Source organism: Anser anser (genome assembly GCF_964211835.1).
Source record: "Anser anser genome assembly, chromosome: 3".
Taxonomy (NCBI): Eukaryota; Metazoa; Chordata; class Aves; order Anseriformes; family Anatidae; genus Anser; species Anser anser.
This window is the reverse complement of record NC_139722.1, coordinates 115,798,786-115,820,746: the sequence shown is the minus strand read 5'-3', so window position 1 is coordinate 115,820,746 and position 21,961 is coordinate 115,798,786. Positions and strand designations below refer to the sequence as shown.

General features: G+C 38.5%; 1 protein-coding gene and 1 long non-coding RNA gene across 8 annotated transcripts in view; one reads left to right on the top strand and one right to left on the bottom strand.

Moving 5' to 3' along the window:
• The window catches only part of VRK2 (VRK serine/threonine kinase 2), a 49,253-nt gene extending 47,673 nt beyond the window's left edge, over nt 1–1,580 (bottom strand). Inside the window, exon 1 of the mRNA XM_083830102.1 lies at nt 1,450–1,580. The gene's annotated coding sequence lies outside the window, so the exon portion shown is untranslated. The remainder of the gene's footprint in view (nt 1–1,449) is intronic.
• LOC310897017 overlaps nt 1–21,961 on the top strand; it is a 102,170-nt gene that overhangs the window by 483 nt on the left and 79,726 nt on the right. For 6 of the 7 annotated variants that reach the window (XR_014581985.1, XR_014581986.1, XR_014581987.1 and 3 more), the window contains exons 2-4: nt 1,780–1,855; nt 1,978–2,041; nt 2,157–2,292. This is a non-coding gene — a long non-coding RNA (uncharacterized lncRNA). Of the gene's footprint in view, nt 1–1,779; nt 1,856–1,977; nt 2,042–2,156; nt 2,293–10,903; nt 21,718–21,961 lie in introns of all 7 variants that reach the window. The other variant, XR_014581991.1, reaches the window with a different exon arrangement.

Below are 21,961 nucleotides of genomic sequence, written 5' to 3'. Positions count from 1 at the left end.
CATTACTGCAGGCAGGGGAAACCCACAGGAGACCATGTTGTGGGCCAATCCCATCACCACTTTTTAGCTGATGGACATGAACTTTTTAGTCAGAGGACACTGAACCCGAGGCATGTGTATATATATATATTTTTAAACGTTTTGCTCCCAGGACACACCCCTGATCCCAAGCAGACATTGTTTGATCTTTGCTTTACTAACAGGGCCCACACAGTCAGCACTCTCTGCATGGGAAGCCCGTGGCAGAAAGTGTGATCTTTCTATTTCCTTCTAATTTTAGAAAAAGTCTTCCTGCTCAGCTACAAGTCCTCAAAGACTGCCTCAAAGACTAAAATATAAAACAGGTCTGTGATAGACAGCAATTCAGGTGGAACTTAGTATTTATTGCCACAATAGGCTTGAACATACACCTTAAAGTTGGAGGCCCAGAAAAAGCTTTTCCTTGGGCTTCACTTAGCCAAGGTCTTTGTACTATATCATTGTAATCCACACAGCCAGCCACTCCTTGGTCTTGGTCTTATCTTCAGACTTCATTTTAGCAAAGAGGGCCCTGAATAGCTGTTTAACTGCACTTCTAGCTGAACTACCACATCTTCCAGGGAATGGCTCCATTTTTTTTTTCCACTAACACACCAGGGCACTTTTTTTGGTGATGATTCCAAGAGTTCAAAAACAAACAAACTCCAGAACATCTTCACTGACTATAATTTGGCAGTAAACTGAAAATTTTTAATAAATTATGGCTAAAGAGTATGTTACTGTTATCAGTAGAGTAAAAGTGAAAATAGGAACGGGGAATACCAGGGCTTGTTTCATTGTTAGTGAGCACAGCATATGCTATATTGCTCTTTTTGAGAGCTCCAGGTAGGCTACATAACATCCAATTGACTCATACAACAAAAATACAGTACAGGTAGCTAAAACTGAAGTATGGGAAAAGATAGCTTTCAGCTTCAAAGCCGCAAACGCCCAGAAGAAATTGAGTTTATAACTCAAATGCTACCCTGAGACAAGGCCATGTGAAGTCTTGTTTATCTTTAGATATTATATATTTTAAAAATTGTGTAATTTAATATATAATATAAAGAGACTAGTAACATATATTGTACGAGTCACAGAAAATAGATTCCACAGCAGAATTTTTTTTTTTTTAAGAAAGATTTTGTTTAGAAGTTTAAGCTTTTATCATTATTAGAAGAGTTAAAACCATGGAAATATAACAGAAACTGCAAGTATCATAAACAAAGAATGACTTTCTAAGAAGAGGTAACTTCCTAGATACATTAAAATCCTGAAGAATAAAGTTATCTGAATCCAGGTACTTATTAATAAAGAACCCTAGCTAACAAACCAATTAAAAAAACCACAAATTTTAGTAATGGCTTTTTCATACAACTCTTTTTTTAAGCATAAAACTTCTGAAAAGGCAACAAACTTCAATAACTTTACCTGAGAAAAACTCTAACCAAAGAAATAACAGGAGGCCATCTTTACCCTATAAATAGGCCATTGCTGTGCTTTGTAGGAGGGACTGAGAAAATCTCTTTTCCTGTTGAGCCAAACTGGAGACAAGGCTTCCTTTTTTTTTTTTTTTTCCTACTTATCGTCAGACAATTAACAACCCTCCCAAGAAACATGAGCTTCATTAGTCAAGTTAAAGCCTCCATTTCCTCTTCACAGTTGGTTCAAATTAACAGTTTAGGAATGTGATGTAGGGGAGATGAATGGCTAAATTAATTATGGGTATATATGGGTTTTGTTTGTTTGTTTGTTTTTCAGGAAACCCTAACTATGGTGGAAGCTTCAAGCTTTAACAAGTGTTACTGCTAAATTTAAGAATCCTTATAGGAGAAAGGTGTGTATGCTAATAAGAGTAAAAACATACAAATCCTGCTAGCACGCAACTGAGTGTGATCTGTGTAGTCAGGAACAGTTGTTTTCTGTGAAGTATTTTTTTTTGTTCTGTTCTTTTAACAGGATGAAGGAAGAAATGTAAGGCTTGCTGTTCAAGTTATCCTGAAATATTGAATCTGAATGAAAGGTAAAGGAAGAGGTTTCCCTTTCTTCTATTAGTGTGTATTTTCATCTATTAAATATTTACTACTGTAACTGCTGTTTAATATATTATTGTTGGAATAAACTCTCGTTCCTTAAAGGTGTCAGTGTTGGAGGCTCAAGACACAGGCCCTGAAAATGAAATTACGCTTACTTTATTTATTAATGGTGCATTGTTGAAAGCAGCTGAAAGCCACAGGCCCTACTGGTGAGGAGTCAATTGTTCATGCAGCTCAGGTGGGTATTTTCTAGTTACTCCAAATGATACTTTAGAAGTGGTATAGCAAACTGGTTGGATGTTTGCATTAGCAGTTGTATACTTTCAGGATTTTATTTTTTTATTTTGTTTACTGTATGTATATTGATGTGTGACATGCGAACAAGTCTTCTGTGCGTCTCTGCAGAGTTGATACAGGCATAGTTGTTATTATTATGTTATTGCAGAAGAAAGTAGTGGTGCTGTGCTTTCTGTGGTGTTTTGTAACCACTCCTAAAACTCTGGACTAGTTCTTCAGTAACATAGATATGGTAGTCTAGTTTTGAGGTAAAGATACAAGTGTAAATCACTTCAAATCTTGGATCAAGTTCATATTCACAAACAGCTTTTAAATATATGGTTTCCCCAGTCTAGTTGTATGTTTAGTTATATTGTCCTGTTAAGTGTCTGACTTTTGGAACATATAGGTGCCTGAGAGGCATTTCAAAAGTAGGAGGAGCAAATTTGAGTCTTATCCTGATCTGGGGCTCAAAAGGATCGGTCTACTCCTTTTGCTAGAATAAGTTTATGAGGGTGAAAAAAGCCATAACGTTAGTATGAATTGCATTTTCTGTGTCATGAAATACTCCCAGAGTAAGCACTTTCTGTAAGTACTTAATGATACAACAAACTATTTTAGCTGTGTCCTGAGGCTGCATTTGTTTTTACCTTTGTTTCAAAGTAGTATACTCTAAATTTTAGATAAGTGTTCCATTTATTTTTTCTCTTTTTCTTCAAATCTGAACTTGAATATAAAAGTAAATTACATGAGATCTTGTAGCTGCACACACAACTCTCCTTAAAGTTGTTACGGTAGGTGAACAACATGTAACTTCTCTCACTGTGTCACTGAGATGCTTCTGTGTTATTTAACAGTGATGTTTTAGTACTTCTAATTTTAATCACCCCACAAGTCCTTGTTGATTAAAATATGATAGCTAATTTTACATTAGAGTTGTAACATCTTAGTATTAAGGCCATTGACAGCAAGGCATCAAACTTTCTAAATTTCTGCAGAGAAATCCATGTGTGTTTGTGCATGGGTATGCAGTTCTGTGCACTTGCTGTGCTTATTCAGTTGTTACCGTATTTGCTGCCAGTTTCTTAGAACTCTTAAAGTAATTACTTTTTGCAGTATCAAGGGATCTTCAACATCCGGGGGCATGTTGCTCAACTCAGTCACTGTCTAGGTGCACTGACACCCGTTTTAAAGATTCCTGACACTATTTTGTGTGACTGGCCCCATGATTGAGATCACATAATTACAATAATTAGGAAGCTCACCTCAGGATATTATCAGAGCAACCCACCCAAACCTAAGTCCATATGGTTTGAAATAGCTAATGAGTCAGTTAATGTGCTATGTCCAGGAGTAATGGACACTCAATATGGATGACATGAAGACATAATTTACCAACTTCCTGACTGATTAAGGTTTTCCATGTAGACAGTTCTTGTATTTTGCATCTCACAATAAGTTCAAACTATTAAAGGCTTTTATGTGTTAAACAGAGCAGAAGAAACAGCTGAGACTCCTAAAAGGCAGGTAGGGAATCTGCTTTTCTCTAAAGAAAACTCAAAAAAGCACAGGTCTCAAAACTTTCTGTCTTAAATATAATACTGCAAACAAATTATTTGGAATACTCTATTAAAATAGAGAAGATGACAATGGCAATACGTGACATTTGCTTTAATGCCAAGTAGCCTGACTGAATGAACATGGATTTGCAGGGAGAGCAGAACGTCTGCTATTTAGAGAAGAGAAGGGGATCAGCAATGATTTTCCTTATGGGAGTAGTTCTAGGAATCCTAATCCTGGCTCTACTACTGGCTGACCTTATAGGAATAATTTCATATCTGTCTAATTTTATCCATCTGAAGCAGTATGGGTGGCTTGTTTTAAGGTTCTTTGAGAGTTACTATGTATGGATTATTGCTATTGCTGTTATCTGATGATGATTCACACTTACCATGAAACATGTAATGTATTAAGTTTCTCATATGGGTAGCTCAAACATATGTTTTTCTTTCTCTTGTTCTGATCTTTTTATTTAGGTCGTTCCCCTCCAAAATAAAATGCTTATAGAACACACAAAAATTGTGTTAAGTTGAAGTTATCACAGCCTTGGGAAGAAAATAAGGATGTTTGTATCCACTGGCATTCCTGTACATTTTGTTCAAAGCGCTAAAGTAGAGCGATAATGCTCCGAACAGCTACGAAAGATTCCTCAGTTTCTAGGTCCTTTTCAAGGGATATCTAGAAATGGAAATGAAGAAATTACAGGAATGTTAGCAGTAGCACAACAGTGTTCTTGGTCTATAGGAGGACCTGTAAGTCTATAGGTTTAGGTCTGTAGGACTTCTTGTTTTTCTACATAGCAGTGTATGTGAAAAGATGTAGGGGGAAAAGGAACTTGGCAAAGCACTCAGGGAGAGAAAGGTGCATATACTTATTTAGTCTTTCCATTTCTGAGATTATCTACATAAAGCTGTTTGAGAAGGGAAACTCATCTGTCATAGCATCCATTATTCACATATCAATGTTACTTTATATATAAACTTAATTATTTTGATGGGATATATTAAATATGACTCATTTTACTGCAAGATTGATTTTTTTTTTTATTATTTTTCCCCTGACCTAAGAATAAATATTGATCTTCGTGATCTTTAAATGTAGCGCAAAGGTCATTATATTAATGGCATATTAATAGAAAGTAGTCCTGACCATGCAATATTAATATATTTGCATTGTTATTTCTCAGATCACATCCAGAATGAAAGAGGCAGGGTGCTTATACCTTCTTTCCCAGGAGAAATTAGGAAGCTGTTGCATTTTAATGACTGTTCAGACTGCTTCCAATTCGGTCTTAAAAAGGAAAAAAAATTAAACACTGGTGAAGTGGCAAATAGACTGTATAATAAATCTAATAACATGGTGATATGCCATTTTTCCAGCAGCGTGAAAACCTGACAGTGCTCCACCACCCATTGCCATGAAGCCAATTCCACGAGCAGAGCCATAGCTGTGAAAGGAGACTGATAGGATAATTTGGTGATGTTGGTTAGTACGTGCAGTATCTGGGGCTCTGATTTCTCCAGTGATCATGTTAGCAATTTCCTTAACAGATGATTTTGAAAGCAGTTAACTTATTCAAGTGAGTCTTTGCTGTGCTCATGTGACATCTTAATATATAGTGTTTATAGTAACTCTTGGAAATATGTTTAGAAATGCTGTTCTAATAGTTGGCTGAACCAGGAAAGACCTGTTGTTTTAAGATATTTCTTAGAGTAACTGCATATGACCCTTCTTAGACAAGGAGGGATAAGAGATCATGCATTGAAATAACCTTTAAATAATCCCGCATAGCTTCCAGAGGTCCTGAGAAAGCAGTGCCTACTTAGGTAGAGGAGGAATACTTGTATGCCTTTTTATAAACACTGCTTTGTTAGCATTCTTTCTGTTACATGCTTTGTGTATTTTGTTAGGTGACATAGGTCAACAACTTCTATAGTTTACAGACAGCAAAGAAAATAAATGTTTAGTATAAAACAGTGGAAAAATGGGCAAGAAGTGACAAACTGAAAGGGGAGACTGTGGATGAAAGGTTTTTTTTTTTTTTTTTTTTTCCCTCACCCCTAAAATTTCCTAGGATTTGCCTCTGGACCTGTTTAGTTCATTGTTTCTAACTTTATGAGCAACAGCGACAAAGCAGAAATCTCCTTATACAATTTGCTGATGAATATAAAGTTGTGAGGCACTGGAGTATTGATGTAAAAGAAACAGAACAAAATTTTCTAATTTTGCCGGAGCGTAGAGAAGTTGATTCGGGGGAATGAAAAAGCCTTTCTTACAAAAGGGTTCAAAAATTATTATGCTAAAAGGCTTATGAGGTTAAATAAGCCAAATTAACAGGAGATACAATTACTTTCTAGAGAATATATAGAAACTATATGTAGAAAATAGATACAGAACTGTATCTATAGAAGGATAAACTTCTCCACCCATCTTTTTTAACTTAAGCCAAATGAATGCAAGCTGGCCATGTTTGTGCAAGACGCCTTCATCAGACAAATGTAGGTCTGCATGGCCTTCCAGCAGGAGTTGTAGGGAAGGAAAGCAGAATGCCCTTAAGGCAGACTAAGATGAAAACAGTATTCTGACAGAAAAGGGACCGAAGTATTGAAGGTTGAAGGTGGCTTCAGATCTCGGGCTGTTGCTCTTTAGGTCTAATGTAGAGAACTGAAATTCAATTGAATCATATGTAACAGTTCTCAAACTGAAGACTGTCCTGCAATATTTGTTGTTTGCAATAAGTATTCTTCTGGAAAGAGGAAAGAAAGTCAATAATAGAGCGCACTGCCTTTCAGCTGGCCCAAAGGGTTGCAGCTTCACTGAAGGTGATAGGATTGAAATATATTTTACCAGCTAAGGATTTCTACAGGTCCATCTAGCCTTAGTTGTACTTTTATGGCAAAATTCAGAATACATATTTGGCAGTCTTTCATTGTGAATTCGTATTTACTGTCTTCTATATTCCTTAAGCATTAAATCATGAATGGTATCTCGAAAATGATGCAGGCAGAGGGCAACGCTCAAATTCAGTTTTGCTGTGGAAAGCAGAGCTAGATTGACAGTTAATTGAGTTGGAAGAAGACCTCTTCTACTGGAATCAGGTTCCTGTAAGAAATACGTATGAAAATATATTAGGAAGAAAACTCTTTCCAGAGGCAGAGTAAACAAAATATCCCTCCCTGCCCCAGAGAATTGGAGCCTTGTGGGGTAAGAACAAACAGAAGCTCCTTTGCATGAACAGTAGGTAGTTGGGAACTAATTAATTTGATAGGAGCTCAGAGGAGGATAGAAAGGAGATATTTGTTTTGTACCTTGTGGAATAACATCAGAAGTATCATGAAAGGTAATAATGAGGCCCAGGGTAATATAATGTGAATTATTTTAGGGTATGCAGGGTTAGATTTTGAAATCAACCTATCTTTATACTTCTCCATGATGTGAAGACCTATTACTTGTATATACTCTCATCCCATGCTCAGGAAAGAAGGCAAGAACCGCTGAGTTTTGAGAATTTTGTCTGAGAGAATTTTCTGGAGAAAAGATTGCAGCCCAGGGAAGCACCATCATTAGTTTGGTGTTTCTGACATAGTGGTACAATAATGGTCATGTACAAGTCAAGTAAATTAAGAAAACATCATTTAAATACTATTTCAGTAGCATCCTGCACTCAGTTTGTCCCAGAAGTTTTCAAGGGAACATCTGAGCTGTTTACTTGTTGACTTAATATTTTGCGGAAATTGTAACTTTTCAATTTCTCTGATTCTTAAAAATTTGTAACTACATTAATCTATATGTTAGGGACATCACCAGAAACAGCTCATATATATTACTGTGCACATAATACACGGCATATGGCACTGTTAATTTTCTTGTTTGTATGTCTGTCTGCTCTTTGGATATATGCGTCTATGGATGTGTGATATTTTATTGCAACACATATGATTTGAAAAAGCTGATTTCCTGCTGTGGTATTTATCCTATATAAATTCTACATTAAATGACAAATTTTAGGCTCATCAGTCCATCCGTTGAATTCCTATTTGTATTATTACTTTCTAATGAATTCTGTACTACAGCAGGTGTCAAATCATATCTGTTGTTTTGCAATCGAGTATGAATAGAAGATGTATTGCTATTGCAAATGAATCTAATATGAATCTAATGAGCAGTAATGAGCAACTGTTTTGTCATTATTGAGGCAACCACTGTGATGCTAATAAACTCTCATTTCTGCTCTTTAGAAAAAAGCACTGACCAGGATTTATAACATGGCCTTAATGTCCCAAAAGCCTGAGGCAAAAGAGAAAAGTGGAACCCCTAAACTGAGCATAATTTAGTCATTTTCTGTGTGGCAGTCCTCTTATTTTCTCTTATTAAACTAAACCTGGTTAAGTCTTTTGAGCTCCCTTACATTTGAAAGGAAAAAGATGAAGAATGGGCCTCTATTAGAGGAATATAAAGTTAAGAAGATGGGCGTTCTGCCTTAATTTTCTTTAATGTAAGTACTCTAATTCCATACTTCTACATCTGACAGTGCTTTTGTAATAATAAAGGCAACTATCTGCAACTGTTTTAAAAACAGTCACTTTAAAAGTAACAGGCCATTAAATCAATATAGAAATATAATATATGTTTTGGGAAATATCACAACTGTCTCTTAATTGAAACTTCATTTTTTATTTTTTTGTCATCGGTGGATTACAAGACTGCTGAATAAACAAAAATACCTCTTACACAATAGCATCAATAACTTACTACATAACTGATATGTAAACGAGTTCTGACTCCTGTGTGGCTCTCCCTTTTCCAAGTATAAATAATACATAGAATGATACATAAAGCTGTGTAAAAGGGACAGCTGGGTACATGGTACTTACAAGTGGAGCACAGGAAAACCAGTCAGAACTGCTTTTCTAAAAGCTAAGTACTATACTTCCATCAAAAAATAATGCTTCTGTGTATATAGTCTTCATGGACTCATCTCTCTGTGCAATAAAGCTAGATGCACTGTAGAGATTCATTTCAGTATTTCATTTGGAGGTTTGAACTATTCTGTGTAGGGTACAGCTGTTTGTTTTACTACAGTACACTTCATACTTGCTTTAACTGCTGAATGGAGACTATATTGCCAATATTTAAGGTATTATATAGACACAGCAGTGAAACTGAATTTGTGAGCAAGCCAGGGGATGGGCATTAGGACAAATTACAGCAGTCATCTCTCAAACTTGCAAATAGGGTGTCAAAGGTTGTATGAAAGCCATAAACTGTTCCTTCCATGCTGGGGCATTAAAAGGACTCCTGGCCTGATGGGCTGGAGCTTGCACTAGTTCCCATTTACTGACATTTCAGTTCCATCCCAGCACTGACGAAAGGAAGGGAGTGTGAGTCGGGACTGCCGTCTTTCTATCAGTAGCTCTGCCAATGCCATGTTATTTTTAAGTGAGAAAATCATCATGTCCAGGTTTTCTCCTCATCAGTAATATATGGACTGTTTTTTCCCACCCTTTAGGTATATCAGTGTTAGTTTTTATTAATGCTTGATGTACGGAGTTGAAAAAGGCAACTCAGCATGAAAAGCATCGGTACCTTAGAAGTCACTAGATACATCTTTCAAGATACGTTCACATGCATTTGTATATTTACATGGCAGAAGGACTCTGGTTGCTCTTAGAATAACAGTGCATTCCACTGAAATCAATGGAAATTTTGTAGTTTACCTTAATGATCTCAAGTTCTCAACTTTAGTTCAAAGACCTCTCTCCCCTCATACATAAAGGGTTCAGTTTGAAGGTGTAAGTTAATATTGCATGATCCTTCGAAATAGTTTATATTTCACTTTGGTAGTTATCACTTCACAATCATAGAATTTAGGCCAAAATGGACCTCTTCAGGCCATCTAACCTGTACCCAGAGCAGGGCCAGCACTGAAGCTAATCAAATTGCTCAGGGCCAGGGATTCCTTGTCACTTGAAAACTGTGGTGGTTTGTAATTGAATGTCTGGCAGTTTTATTACAATTACGTTTTTTCTGATTGCTTTCATCTGCAATAACAGACATATTACAGTGGCATTCATAGGCCTCTGTTAGGACTGGAACTTTTCCACAGTAAACATGGTAAAAATAGAGAAGCAGAAGTGGCTGCTCTCTTAAATGTAACATGTGATAACAAGATAAAGATGTCTTTCTGGTGGTAGAAACAAACTTTTTTTTGCGTCTGCTACAGCACCTTAGTCTGGATCTGTTACTCTGGCTAATCTGTGTGGTATGTGAATAGTAAGGACATGTAGGATTAAAAAAAAAAAAAACAAACTCACCCCAACCAAATCTCACACACTGGAACACTTTTGGCATTTCATCCTACCAAAAACAATAGATGCTTGCAGGCTACTCTCAAGAAAAATATGTACAAGTACTTATTCAAATCTATGCATGGTAAGCTAACAGTGCATATATTACTGTGCATCTTGTATACATCAGTTTGTGTGTTATGACAATGTGAAAATTATTTACATTTCAGTATCTCTTTATATATATATATTTATATTTATATATATTTATATTTATATATATATCTCTTTATATTGAGATACCTACAGCTTCCAAAAACAACTTTAAACTACTTATATAATGTCTGCATTTTAGCATCATTGGGGAAGGTGGACTCAGGATATTAAAAGCACATTGCAGGAACAGTGACCCAGAGGTAGCTAATGAATGGACTACAGAATTTTATGCCAGAGGCAGTAAGTGTGAGGGTCTGTTCATCTGATAGTCTCTTCTTTTGGGTACTTAATTTTTTTTTCTCACATAGGAAGGTAAAATAATTAACTCTGAAACCACCTTGTCATAGAGTAGTAGAAAGCCTAGCTTAGCTGTGTTTCCTTGGATATTGTCACAGGTTTGCAGGGTCAGTTTCATTTAGCAGTAAGCAGCCATGCAGTATCCATTCTCATGCTCTCTGGCCACAATTCTGGAAGCTCTGGATAATCTTTTGTCTCCTGTACCTTCTGCAGCACTGAAACAGAGCAGAGTTGTTGCTTCAGGGAGGCTATGGAGGTCCAAGGGGACTTCGACAATGAGTATTCAAAAGAGGATTCTGCTCAGAGTCCAAGTGGCAGAAACTTTGATCACAAACCTGAAGATTAGTATGGCTCGTGAATGAAGAAAGTTGGCAGAAAGGAAACAAATGGGAGATCACTGTGCTTCCTGCAGTATTCACAAGGGACTTACGTGGTGGCATTATCACTAATATCTAGGTTACAAGAATATCCCTTTGCCAGAGGTATGGAATCAAAAGAGCAGATGTTCAAGGCTTTGTTGTCCAACTTGCAGCCAACGTTCTGGAGTGGCCTATGGCCTTGGAAGGATGGAGATTGCTGCTGAAATATGGGGCAGGGCTGGGAAGCAGTTGTAGTTCAGACCATCTTTGGGTTCTTCAGTAATGCAGGCAGCTTTCCAGCAGTTCTACCAGTAGTGCACAGACTTCGTCTTGTTGAGTGTACTTCTTGCAAACAGTGTCAAGCCCCACTTGGAAAATTGCACCAAGAGGATAAAAGCAGCTCCAGAATGAAGTGTTGTAACTGAAATATCTAGAAATTCAGCTGAGATCACTACAATTTTTCTGCTTGTATAGGATGAAACTGCCTTACTGTCTTGTATAAGTGCCTGTCCCTGACGATGTCATTGTATTGCTGCAGTGACCTACTGTAGCTGAGAGATTGATCAGATTGAGGCTTTATGGAAAACAGATTGTTATGGGAGGGCATTTGATGAAATCCCTTTAGGATATAAATATCACTTGCAGGAATTCAGAGATGTCTAGGAAAAGAAAAACAAAACAAACTTTGTAAGAAGCCAAATCTTCATATGCTACTACTACATAAATAATGAAACAGCTGTTTAGCTCGACCATTGAAGGCATGTAGTAACTTTGTTTGCAGACTCACCAAACTCTAGACAATCTCTGGAGATGTCCTTCCTTTTGCCACTGGCTCTCTTCTGTTCTGCTGCCTCCTGTGACTAAATGCCAACAACAGATTAATCAAGGGCTCGTTAAGCTCTAATGGTCTGGTCTGTCCCTGTCCTTCCTCTTGTTCACATAACACATCTCTCTTGCTTTCTTCATGGGGCTGGAGCAGGGAAAAAATACTTTCCCTTCTCCCCTGTTACGCCACTGCCTGAGTGCGCATGGTGAATCAGTCTTCTCCCTTGTATCCTTCCCATCAATGTGGCTCAATTCAGCACCTCACAGAGCTAATGCTTGGTGAGAGGGTGCCAGAAACTAACCGGCAACCTGTGAATTTTGCTGAGAGGTTTTAGCAGGCTAGCAGGCATGTGGCTAATGCTCTTTAGAAAAGGTGGGCATGAAGGGAGAAGGTAGTATCTTTAGCTATAGGATGATTGCATGCAACATGGCTTTATAAAGTTATATTGAATTATATTTGCACTCTTAGGAAAGCATTATAAACACTAGAAGGGCTGTATGTAAACTGGCAGCAGTATCACTATATAGATAACTTCCCATTCAGACTGAGAAAAACAGTCTTACACCTTTTCTCTGGTAAAGAGCTGACCCTGCTCTTAAGGAGTGAAGGGCACCTGGATCCAAATGAGAGAGAATATGCATGAAGAAAATGGAGTTACATTCCCTATTCTAATAGGTGGCAGAAAATCTATAAAGAAGCTCTTTGTAAATTTGTCACAAGATGTGAAAAAGCAATAAAGCAGCCAAGGTGAATGTTCCCCACCTATACAGAAGATGAGCCTACCCTGTACTAATGGTATAGAAGGGCTGTATGGACTGGGCAATGTGTGTAAGGAGCACCACAACCAAAACATGATGGTCTGCAGGAACCCTTGCTATCAGCTTCAATCCAGTGCAGATCTGGACCTCAAACATTTGCATTGTTTCTGGTTTCATAGCTGTTGTGCTCAGTAGTTTAATAGATAGTTTAATTTTTGTAATCTAAATAGAAATGTATTCAGGCTGTTCTACTACCCTGCAGAAGGTGCTTGTTTCCTAGAATTAGATGAATTAAGTTACTTAATTTTTCAATATTTTTTTACAATATTTTCTTTCTAACTTCTTGGAGTTTCCCTCAAGTTATCAGTGATCTTGTCATTTTCTAACTCACGTACTTTGTTCCTTGACTCTACAGTAGAGCTTCACTGGAACACTTAATTTATTTTTTTCTAATGGCTAAATGCACAAGGGAGTAAAGTTCATTTCTTGTTATTGGGAGATATTTCTTTTCTCTTGTTCTCCTGTATTATTACAGGCTTATACTACTGTAAAAGGAAGACTAAGACAATTTCAAATATGCTCTGGGCACTATTCTGTATTTCTTGACTCCTTGATACTGTGATGCTTTTGTATTTGTATATTGCAAGGCTTTAATTTCATAGATGCTTTTATGCAGGCTTTCTGATGAAAAGAAGAGCGTATGGCTGGTAACTGCCCAGCGCACCCTCAGTCTGTTCTGTGCGTGGTCTCTCTAGAAGGTTTTAGGAACGCTGAGTGTGTATTTGGTATCAGTCCATGGCTGAAATGTTACCTTTCCCTCTGGAAAACCCCCGGCTCTCTTGTTTTCACTCATCACCTTTAGTGAGCAGTTGCTGTCAGGAAGAACCTACTGCTTAGTGCAGAGAGCCTTAATGTGGCTGTGCTTGTGATTCCTGATGAGATTCACGAGGGACTACACTGCAGCCCCTGGAGGAATTTGATGCGTCAGCTGAGCTCTGTCCTTCTTGGAGCCATGCTGCCCTAGATGACACTGTGTTGCTGATGCTGAATGTTGCTGTAATGCAAGTGTGAGGCAGGCTGATGAAGAAGTAATTCTGCCTTTTCTAACCAAAAATTACAATTTAAGCAAGTGTCTAAGTGTTAAAAAATTCATGTTCTTTTCATCGTCTCGTCTGAGAGGTTCTGTACAACGCCATTTGGTAAAGTTCAAGGGTAGCTTAATTTTGAAATTTTTGTTCTTACAGCAAGGGGAGCATGTACACCCAGATTAAAAAATAAATATATATATATAGGCATAATACAGCTCTTTTAAAATATATTTAAGTGAGGAAGGAGGAGCATTTTGGACTAGACAGATCATCTCTAACCAGAGGAAGTATAAACCCATCTCCCTGTTGAACTTGTGGTTGGGAATAAAACAGTTTTTATGAGACAATCCCACAAACAACAGTTACTCTGATAAAGACACAGGCTCAGCCTCTGCAGAATGGTTTTAGTGATAGTTATTCGGCTCCTGCCAACCCTGTAGTCCTTGGAGAATCACCTGACACAGGAAAGCATGTTTACTCTGTGTAGTTCTCGTAGCAATAAATGACATGATGGTGTTTAATGAAAGACAATTTACAGTTATCTGTTGCACTTACTACAATTCACTGATCTTCCTTTCTGCCTAAGGGGACCTGGACAAAACAAAATGAAATATGACTCTGTGACCTTCTGTATTTAAGCTTGGTGTTAGAGTTGGAGTAGCCATTGGAGAAAGCAGCTCTTTCCAAGCTGCACTTTATTCACTATACATGGACAAACCCAGAAGGTTATTTCTTCCTTTTTTTTTTGCCTCATGTATGACATTTCCAGGTACGTCCTGGTATAATTATACCTATTTAGTGAATATGCCTAGTATTGAGTTTCCACATGCTTCTCAAGCTCTGTTACATACTATAGACGTCTTGCTACAAATAGTCAAGCAGCCTGCTGCCCAAGTGGCCTGACCACTGTCATGGTGCTCACTAATAACACTATCACTTCTAGAATTTGCTTTGCCTTAGCTCTCTTGTCACCTCATGTTCAACTCACTAGGAGCATCTTCTGTTCATCTGTTTCCAAGTAAATATTCTTGAATATCCGAACTATGATGTGGATGCACTTTCAGCCACAGCTGTCATTCCTAGAAGATCTCCCTGGAAATATCCTCTTGTGGTTTTATCTGTGATGGTTGACATAATCTGTGTCTGTCGTCACCTGACAGGTGAGGGTCTAAGTTTTCTAGCTATTGGCTGGAATCAGCTAATTAAAGGAAGAACAACTCCATCCAAAGGCTTATAAACTGGTGGATGTATCCTAACCTGACCACCTGTATTTCCTCTCACAGGAGGGCACCCATATGGGAGCAGGTCAGGCAGTAAAACAGATGAGGTCTTGATCAGACCTCTTGTATCTGAAAACAGCTTTGAGATGATAAGATTCTGCTCCCACAGCGGAGCTGATATGTGCAATGAAATCCAGAGAACGGGAGACAAAGAAGGTCCAAGTGTAGTAAATGAAAAAATAATAAGTATCGTACATTCCAGGTTTGAAGAGATTGGAAAAAGAGAACTGAAAGAGAATAAGAAAATAACCTAGCTTTTCATTCTTTTGGGCAAGAATGTTGAAGACTTCTGTTACTTGAAGAAACTGATTTATTTTTTTTAACTACTGAAATGATTTTTCACTGGTTTTCCTTTTTTTTTTTTTTTTTTTTCCCCAGGATGTATTTTTAAGGTGTGGTGGACAAACACTATTACTTGCATTTTCTCTTCCCAGCTTTCTGGTGAGAGCACTGCAATAAATGCACCACACATACAAAACATCTGTCAGAACCTGACATTATCTTCTCTTTATAGCTCAGAGTGGTTTTTCATTAATTGGCTGTAAAATGAAAATATCAAAAACCTTGTTCAAAATGCACAGTAAAAAAATAAATGCTTAGAGAGATTTGTTTATATGTGTGATTTTCCTGCTGACATTTGAATGAGCCATGAAACAAACACAGACATAGTGTTGACAAGTCCCAGAGTTCAGTGCATTGTTCTTCTCCTCTACTATTTAGCATTTAGGCATGCAACAAGCTTTCATGTTTTTTTTTTTTTTTTTTGAAAGAAAAAAAGACCACCACCATCTTATAATACACTGAGCTGGTCTGTGAAGGACTGTCTCAGGTGACATAATGCTCACATGTGAGGTCATCTGAGGATTTCAGAGTCTTGCAAAGGAAGCAATGCTTTGTAGTTTATGCTAACTACTACCTTACAGGAGCAAGTCTTTTGTGTGTACCAAGCATAAGACTATGGACTATCATAAAAAGAAATTGTTAAAGAACTTTTACTGCTTTGAAAGGGGAAGCAGTTAAAAGCAGAGTACAGACAGATACATGATTTTACTGCTGTGATCACAGCACTGAAATGGGTCCTAGAGTTAAATAGAATCCAGACACATCTCAAGTCTCTGCTTCAGTGAGGTACAGCAATTGGTCTCGTGACATAATAAATACCTGGCAGAAATGTGAGGTATCACTACCCGCTTTCCACGCAAACAGTTCTGCAGTGAGTATAGCCTGTATGAGCAGCAGGATGTCCTTCCAAGTGGCTGAAGCTGCTGCTGTTTTCCTGTGGAGTGTAAGTGTCCCTATTGTCACTTTATGTACAACAAAAAGTCATACATCTTCTCAAGCCCCGCAGGAAATCGGTAGCAAAGGCTGGACAGATGTGTGTACAGCTGGAAGGCCTCTCCTTCCCACACCCATCCCAGCAGCCCTACATCTACTCCTTTTCTTCTACTCATCTCATTCTTTCTGCTGGCATTTTCACTAATCTTCGTACTGATCTGTTTAGCTTTTCCTTTCCTGTTGCACTCTGCACTTCTTGGAAAAGCCACACCTTACCCCTCAGTTGTCCCTTTCTAGCCCACACTCCTCCCTCTTTCACTTCTTCACAGAAAGTTTTGAGATCTTCTAGTGCTGAGCATTAGCTCTTCTGTACAGCTGCAACGCCATTTTATTGCGATGTGAGATCCAGTGGGGGCGAGAAGGATAAGGGACAGCTATGGTGCTTCTCTACTCAGAAAGCAGAGTGGGGTCTCCTGGTGCTGAAGCAGAGCTGCAGGGGGATGTGGGGCTCAGGCTTTGGAGCCTTGCCTCAGCAGCAGGATCAGAGCAACAGTAGGGGCCAGCGTCAGCTCTCACCAGGTGTGATGCCACAACAGGTTTTAAATGCTGTAAGGACTGCGTACAGCAATCGGTATGCCTTAAGTTTGGGGCTTCTATGAAATTAAAAGGCAAAGCACAAATGAAAACTCAGCTGAACAAAAGCTGAGCATAGAGTGGAAGTGTGTTAGTTCCAGGTTCTGTAAAAAGGGGCTGCTTTGGAGTAAATCTGACCTGAGAGTGACCTTCAGAATAGACCGATCTTCCCAAAGGAGCTTCCTAATTTGTACCTATAATGAACACATCATCTATATAACAGATTCCTGCATTTGAACTATGCCATGTTTGTTCCATTATATGATGAAATACAGATGTATTTCCAGACACACCAGGAAGCTATTTCTAAATCATCTTTTGCCCCACTGCTGACTAAATAAAGTGATTCCAGGCTTTCAGGATTTAAAACAGGTTCACATCTAAACAGTTGTTGAGAGTTGCTTTACAGTTCTTGTAACTGCAGGGAGAGTCATGCTATTTCACAGGATACTCACCCAGCATATGTACAAAATTACAGAGTTAATAGCTTATGCTAACCATTTTCTCCCACAGTTTTTAGAAGCTTTATGATGTACTGTAGTGTGCACAGTCCTCATGCTGACAAAGAAACTGAAACCTGTCCCTTTCTAACCATGTTGTCCTTATGTTCTTCCTAGCAATGCAAAAGCCTCGTGTGTATATATTTGTCTCCTAGCATTGCTTTCTGAGGGGGTGGCCCTTAAAAAAATCTCAGAAAATGGAGCAACTACACCTCTGAAGAGGAAACAGGGACTAACTTCATCTGTAGGTAGTTACCTAGAGCAACAGATTTCTGTAGCTAACTCCTGGCTGTGAGCAGTTATGTCAATGTAGTAAAGTCTCGGTGTCCCTTGCTTCTCTAGCCATCATGTAGGTGTTGACCATCGATCATCCTGTAGTTCTTCTATAGTTCTTCCTTCGCCCTTCTGTCTGAGACTGCCCTGAGCCATCCAGTTGCATTGAAGTAGTTCATGGTGAGAGCTTTATCTTAAGAGACAATGGTCTTTGTTATTTTTTTAATATTTAAGTAATATTTATGTATCACATCAATGCTGCTAGAAATACATGGAGTATCATGTGTGGCTATCCAGTAGTGTGCCTCTTCTGTGTTCTCACCATTTACATCTTTTATAAGCAGTGTTGCTAGGATAATTGCAGAGATCTCTTATTTCATTGTACTTATCCTGAGCAGTTAAATGATGTATATTTTGAAGTCCCTGCACCCATCCCTTTTCTATTATATTATTTATTATGTGAAAATTGCTTTGCTATCTGTAAAGTCATTAACCATTAAACTTCTCAGGAATGAGGCTGGACATTGGCATTATCTTGACTAGGTTTGAAAAGCAAATTAGTTCTCCAGGAGCACTTAGCCTAGGTATGCTAAACTACTGCAGAAGGTGGCTGTTCCTTTCAGAAGTAGCAAGGGTTTCTTCTCCATCTGGTGGCGACAGGAGCAATAGGATGATTCTCCTGACCTGATTCTGGTTCTGTCCCAGTTCTGTCCCAGTTCTGTGTCTCTCCAGTCAGCGGTGTAAGCTCAACTTTGGACCAACAGCAATCTGTTTTCATGGCTCTGATCTTTTTCTGATACCTAATGTTCTGATTTGTACCCTGGTTCCTGGGCCTCTTGTTGAATCTGATTGTATCACATTTTATTGGGGCTTGGAGAAAATATTACTATCTGTTCCCGTAGTAAGTTCAACTCTGCATTAAATGTATAAAATAACAAGGAGCTAAGACTTTCTTAGTGATGGGTGGCGTGCTGCCGACCCAGGAGTGTCAGGTACGCTTCTGTCTGTCACTTTCTTGGGCTTGCAGTGACTGCCTTTACGCTGCCTGCTTCCCCTCCTCGCCCCCTCTGCACCAGCCTGGAGGCAGCAGCTCTGACCTCCAGCGCGCTCTCGGCAATATGCTCTGGACATCTGCAATTTCAGCTGTCTGCTCTTACAGGGCTGTGATTTGTGCTCATGTTTGTAAGACAGGTTCATGCAGTGCTGTTTTTTGGGTCTGTGTAAGCTTTTGCGTTGTGTTTAATGAGTTGTACATACCTGCAGACTTGAATCCTGAATGCTTTTGCAAGCATGTGTACATTGCACTACAATGAGGACTAAAGAAAACCAACTTCCTTGAAATGTGATCAGAAGGGGATAATACACACTTCAGAGTACATTAGGCACATTGTGAACAGAGGCAAGAGCTCAGAGTCTTTTATAGGAGGCTTTGATATGCTGTAACTACATTCACCCTTTTGCTCCTCAAGACTTAGATCTTGGCTGAAAAGGTTCTGGCTGAGCACCCCCAGGAAACCCTAATCCACTGCCTGTGAGTCCAGCACTGTCAGACACAGTACCAGGAGGTGTGCTCGGTGACAGACAAGTGAGCACGCTCTGCTGTGGTGCTCTTAGAGGAGATTTAACAGTGTTTCTTGGACTGCAACGTTTGCTTATGAGAGGCTCTACTTAGTTGTTGCTGATGAAGTTTTATCCTTCCTTCACAGAGTAGTTTGTGAGATTTACCCAATTGCTTTTGGCTTTCCAAAATCACTTGGCCTTAACGTTCATGCTAATGATGAAGAGTTGGAAGGATGAGGTTGCTGAACGTAAAGACGAAACTTGCAAGTTTATCAAGCTGTAAATTTATTCCTTTTACAGTGCATGATTTTAATGTGATGCATCAGATGAAATAGATGAATGAAGTATTAAAAATCTAATTAGATCAAATCCAAAAGGTTATGTACCGGTTTAGGAAATCTGTCTGTTCTCTAAAACAATGATGGAGGATATCATACTTACAATAAGTGATCACGCTGCCTAGAGCTTCTTTAACTAAACTTTATGCAAGCACAACCTTGAATGACCTGTTCTTATTGTTAACCAAATTTTTCTTGAAAATTTCCTAATGGAGTATTTTGTTTTTAAAGTACTCTTTTCAGTTGAAGCTTGTAAGGTAGTTCAGCCTGACTATATAACAGTTTGGGAATGTTTAAAACCACATTTCTTACTGACAGAATTATTATTCAGAACACCTTACAAATTAATATGTAGACTTGCCATTGCACATAGTTTGTATGGACTCTGCATTTGGTTCTTGTGGTAGAACATAATCCATCTCCTCTCCCCCCCTCCAAAAAGAATATATAGAATTTATAGACATGTTACGGTGGAAAAGAAGGGTCCATAGTTACTGGACTGTATAGGACTCTTCTGAACTATCCATGTCAAAGCTCTCAGTGAAAATAAACAGATCAGACAGCATGGAGTGGGAATGAAGCATGCATATCTATACGCACAGGAATGTGCATGAGATTAAGATTTTTTTTTTCTTTGAGTTTAAACAGTGAGCATTAAAGCTCAACTTTACTTTTTCCTGATAAGACTAACACCACATGCCCTGAGCTGAGACAGCCCCCTCCACAAATGGTTGCAGGGAAACAACTAAACGTATGGTCATCAGCTCATGCCATATTTTCCTCACAACACCATCAGCAAGCAGATGCTGTATGTAATCAGAAATTCCTGCTTACTAGCAGAGAAATCACAAATATGACACATTGCCCAACATTTGGTCTCTTTTATTACAGGGTGGCTACAAGAATTTTAAATATGTAATATAAGAGCCTGGTGAGCGAGTCTGTCTTCTGTGAGTTCTGTAAATAAGTAGCATAGAGCTTCCCTAGTCACCATTTACAGTCTTTCTCCTGTCTCATTGAGCCCATATGCCTTTAGAATAAAAGGTCATCAGTTGTGTGTATTCCACTTCTTTGGCCTTGTTGCCTGTGTGTTTCTCCAAGTCAGCTGTGAGGGCTGGCCTGTCCCATATACCCCTGCTACACAGGTCCTGTGACCTCTCTGTCTTGCTCCACATCGCATTTTCAAAACTATTTTCACTGGATTTACTCTAAATAATAAAAAGTCTTTGTCAAATATTTTTGCATTACTACTAATATGTATTCAGAATTCTTTTTGAGGGTCAAATGCAAACTCCCATTGGGCATAAAGTCAAGTAAGCTAATATTACACATCCTCATGTACCAGCCAGCTCATAGTAAAGTTGGCTGGTAAACGGGAAGCCATTTTTTCTCTCTGAAACCTCGTATGTTCTTTAATCTCTTAGGATCAGAAGTTTAAACATTTACCGATTTGGGATGCCAAATGTTGACTGCTAAGAACATTTGGAGCACTCTGAAAGCTGTGGTTTGATCTGTTATGGATATGCAAGAATAGAAAAAAAAAAAGTTTATCATAATTTGTTCACTTATAGCCTGAAAAAAAACAGCTTTTCCTATCTTGAAAAGCACAGACAGACATGACCCTAAGCTTATGACTGTAACCTTACCTTGGATCCCCATGAGGCATACCAAATTTCGAGGCAATTTGAACAAGTATGTGGGTTTTAAAGCACTTAAAGTGTCAACCTTTAAACAGAAATAGGTACTCAACCTTGGAGTGCCTGCACTCCCTGGTAATTAACAGGAGGATTTCATTTTTAAACTCTATTGTGGGAATGTAAAAGCTCTTTGTTGATATTATTAAAATGGAATTTTCAAGCTATGTCAGACTTGCATTAGAATCTGTAAAAGCAAAATCTATAACGCTGCTCAGAATATGTCAGAGCAGAGCTCTCCATAAGGATCTTTACCCACTATATTCTGGAACTGTCATAAACTGCACTTTGTTGCAGGTCCTCAGAAACCATTTGCATTTCCTGAAGAAAATGGTCTCAACGTATATATTTTTTTCTAAGGTTGACTGCAAGTGGTGGCAGATGAAAGGAAGCAATCTAACCACCGTGGACACGAGCATGCTTCCCAACAGCTCTGCAGCATGGTGTGTTGCAATACTTAATTTCTTAAGCACAAAAGCATGTTGTGGTGGTAACTACAAACTTTGTCATTGTTCCCACGTGCCCACCAGCTGGTCAGATGTTCTGTGTTAGGGAGCACCAAGTGCTTCTAATAGAAGTCAGGTTCTCACAGTGGTGAATATGGGGGGGGGGGGAAATCCCAATTAAAAACAAAAGTAAAGGTGCAGTAACAGGAAAAACAGAAAGAGCAAGTAGGCTGTGATATAA